This window comes from Syngnathus floridae, chromosome 7 (genome assembly GCF_059516105.1).
Source record: "Syngnathus floridae isolate MCC-2025c chromosome 7, RoL_Sflo_1.0, whole genome shotgun sequence".
Taxonomy (NCBI): domain Eukaryota; kingdom Metazoa; phylum Chordata; class Actinopteri; order Syngnathiformes; family Syngnathidae; genus Syngnathus; species Syngnathus floridae.
Window position 1 is genome coordinate 7,864,948 of NC_142419.1, and position 3,643 is coordinate 7,868,590.

General features: G+C 39.7%; 1 long non-coding RNA gene across 1 annotated transcript; it reads left to right on the plus strand.

Moving 5' to 3' along the window:
• The first annotated feature begins 648 nt into the window (after positions 1 to 648).
• Positions 649 to 2,175, plus strand: LOC148395006 (uncharacterized). Its single transcript, XR_015859312.1, has 3 exons — positions 649 to 708; positions 841 to 933; positions 1,934 to 2,175. It is a non-coding gene; the product is annotated as an uncharacterized LOC148395006 (long non-coding RNA).
• The last annotated feature ends 1,468 nt before the right edge of the window (positions 2,176 to 3,643 follow it).

Here is a 3,643-nt window from a genome sequence, read left to right on the forward strand (position 1 = left end):
ACACACACACACACACACACACACACACACACACACACACACACACACACACACACACACACACGCTTATGTATAAAAATATACACTATAGAGAAACAATGCCTCCACATTTCCATCACTTTCCCCTTCTCTTCTTGTAACTGGATTTAAACAGACAGTTAAGTGTCTGCACTTTTAGAAGTTTGTGAAAGGGCAACACAAAGTCACAGATAATCTGTCCCTTAGCTCTAGGTCAGTTGGGGAAAAGGATGCTTCGCTTCGAGTGCGAAAGTGTGTGGCAGGGAGGTAACCTACAGTATAAAGAGTTATGTGAATACGTGCGGCCCGGAAGGGAAGGGTCAAGCTCCTAGTCGAAGAAGGCAATAGAGGGAAGGCAGGGGAGGAGGGGCAGAAAGAGGTATTCTGACTCTATTAGAAATAACCCTTGAAAAAGTGTCACTCTTTGCAGACTGTTGAGGGGCACAGAAGTGGAAAGTCTCACACAAATAGTTGTACTTTTGTTTCACTTTTGTTGTGTCGTTTTGTTTTCACTTGTCAATCACTTCACTGGTTCTTTTATCTCAAACAAGATATCTTGTTTGAGATAAAAGAACCAGTCTCACACAAACTTCTTGCACAACCGAACAAACCGGTAGATACAGTAGGTCTGCCTTGTGCTAGATCATTGGTCGAAGTCCAAATTGGACAACTTCTGAGACGGACTACAAGGTAGATGTTTTTTTGTTGACAAGTCCTCAGGGTGTAATCAGTACCTTGCATTCTCTGGCTGAAGCCAAACTTTGATCATTACACCATCGCCTTAAGATTTGTTCTGGTCTGCATGTTTGTCTCATTTGAAAGGGACTGCAATTTTAAGGAGCGCCAGAGTGATTTATCATACTAATGAACACCATCCTGAGGGTGGAAATACAACATTTTGGAGAGGAGGAAACGGTAAGAACACTACGATGGACTGGAGGGTGATGTAAGAGAATATTAGAGGGAATAAATATGTGAGGGGAGCAGACACTGTTTACAATATTTTAAGTCAAACCAAGATGAACTTCATCAGTCACATTTCTCATTATTTCATTGTCCTTATGATAGATCAATCATACGATATGTATCTTGTTTCAGTACCTCACAGGTTGCTCATATCCAGTGACCAGGTCAGGTTATTGTCCCAAAAACCTATGGTGGTTGAATAGAATCATCATTCCACTGGAACAATAACGGCTAGAACCTTTCTGCAGTCTCTTTTTCCCGCAAGGGTTTTCGGCATTTGGAATAATCAGTGCAGACTGCAGACATTGCTGTGAACTGCGACAGTGAACCTCTTGAGACAAATGCTCACTAGCCAGGTCTTAAAATGCTGTTGAGATTGGACGACAACATGCACACCAGAACACAACAACGCCCCTGGCGCACTCTGCGCTGCCCCTGAGAAAAAAAAAAAAAAAAGGATCCTGTTCAAGAGTCACTCTTTGCTGTTTATGAGGTTCACCCTTTGCGATGTTTTGCGGATTTTTTTCTTTTAGGTGCCAGTGTATTATTACTTTTTTTAAAAACATTTATCTATTCTTTTACAGTGTGGGAATGGAAAACAGCAAATGGAGTGCAACAGTACTTTTATCTACATCGTATATTGCTCAAGCGTTTTACAAGTCATACTCATTAGTATCCAAAGTACGTACGTATGTTAGAACATATTTGCCGGTCAAAATATTTTAACTCATCGGCAAATCCATGCTTCCGTAGAAAAGAGATCAAATACAATTAAATATGAAAACAATATAACCATTCTCCAATGTTTTTCCTGATATTTTAAAAACATTTTAAACAGGCTCGTATTTGCAAATCAAATCAGCTTTCTCTTATCTTTATTGTTTTGTCTTGTTTATGTGTGTACCTCTGTTTGTATGAAATAGATGAGATCTGACAATGTTGTCTCCAGGTATCACAGATGGGAAAGAGGTGATGACTCTCCTAAATGGACAGCCTGCAGCATCTTTCATCCTGACACTCATTTGCATTCAGGCCCATAACTTGTCTTTTTGTGCACTTGTGTGTGGAAAGGCTTGGAAAGGCTTGCACATCCCTGCACTGTATATACGGTATGCAGTTAGTATGTCATTTTATATCTTGTCTTAGGTAAGTGTAAACATATACGGTGGTGATTTAAATAATATTGCTTGAATAGTTTTGGGCATTTGCAATGCACACATAATACAGATCACAAACACTTACACGTGTATATATATATATATATATATATATATATATATATATATATATATACACACACATGCACGCACGCACGCACACACACACACACGCGTCACATGGTGTCAGCTTGCAAATTGCTTTGTCTCGTTTGGGCTGACAGAGCTGACAAGCTCTTTATGAGAGGCATAAATACGGCAACCACTGCCCCTCCCAACTCTAGTCTAGTCTTTCAACATGAGGCTAAAAACTTCGTTTTGAAATTAATTAAGTTGCAGTAATGTTACTCTACTCTGCTGAGTGCTCATGAAACTCTGAACTTCAAATCACCATGAAGAAGCATTGCGTTGAAACTAATTGTTACTATTTTAGATGCTGGTGGTGATGACGCAACATATTGAATTATCAAGTGACAACGGTTTTCAAAATGCCATCGCAACTGCTATGCCTGCGAGGCACCATATGTATTGTTTGCATATGTTGTTCTCATTTATTTTCATGAATTTCAATCGGCAATTTTAGGTGGATTTTCAGTATTCACGATCAGCTTGCTGGGTCAATTCTTTGCACGACTTGCATTGCTCACCCAAGCATTGTAAAAATTAAGAGCTGCTTTGTTTGGAATGACTTATCCATAGCAAGACCTTCTCAGCAAATTTCATGATATATATTTAAGGATACAATGTTGTGGTATAGATTCATTTGTTTGAAGAGCCAAAATTGGCAGATTTCATCAGTCAACCGACTAATTGGTTGAATGCTGGAATTTCTCAGTAACTCAATAAATATTTTGATTTCTACGTAGTCCAAGGCAAAAAAGTCTACATTTAAAAAAGAAAATCATTTGACATTCTGGCCTTAGCATCTTTCCAGTATAGTATAGTCATAATTCTAAACCTAATGCTTAAGACTGTTAGGTGACACTGTGTTGAAAATGTGTGTGCACACGCATGTGTGCCCATATGAATGTGTCGGTCCCTCGATCCATCAGTAATGAACAGCCAGTTAATGATGGAGCCCTTGCTCCTTCCATTCCACCAGCCACAAAATAATTACCTTGTGTCTGAAGCCATTCTCCATCTGTACCACACTCTACAGCTTCATTTAGCTGCCATCTCCGTAAAAATCCAATTCTTTCTCTTCCCTCTACCCCCTTCACCTTGCATTTAACTACACTTTCACGCCGACATCCATGTGGAAATGAAGCCTCATTTTCACCTCCCTGTCTTGTCCAAAATTGGAGAACATAATTGACTCCAGGGTAGGTTTTTCTTTTTTGATGAAGATGATTTGGAAAGCATTGTGAATGCATTTTCCGTCTGCAGATTCCTACGCATTCGCAGTTGTGCATCTTCGGCCGCATGTGGACATAATGCATTATAGAAGACGGCTATAGCCAGTTCCTTGAGGCAGAGTACTGTACGTCTCTGGGGGTTTAAAC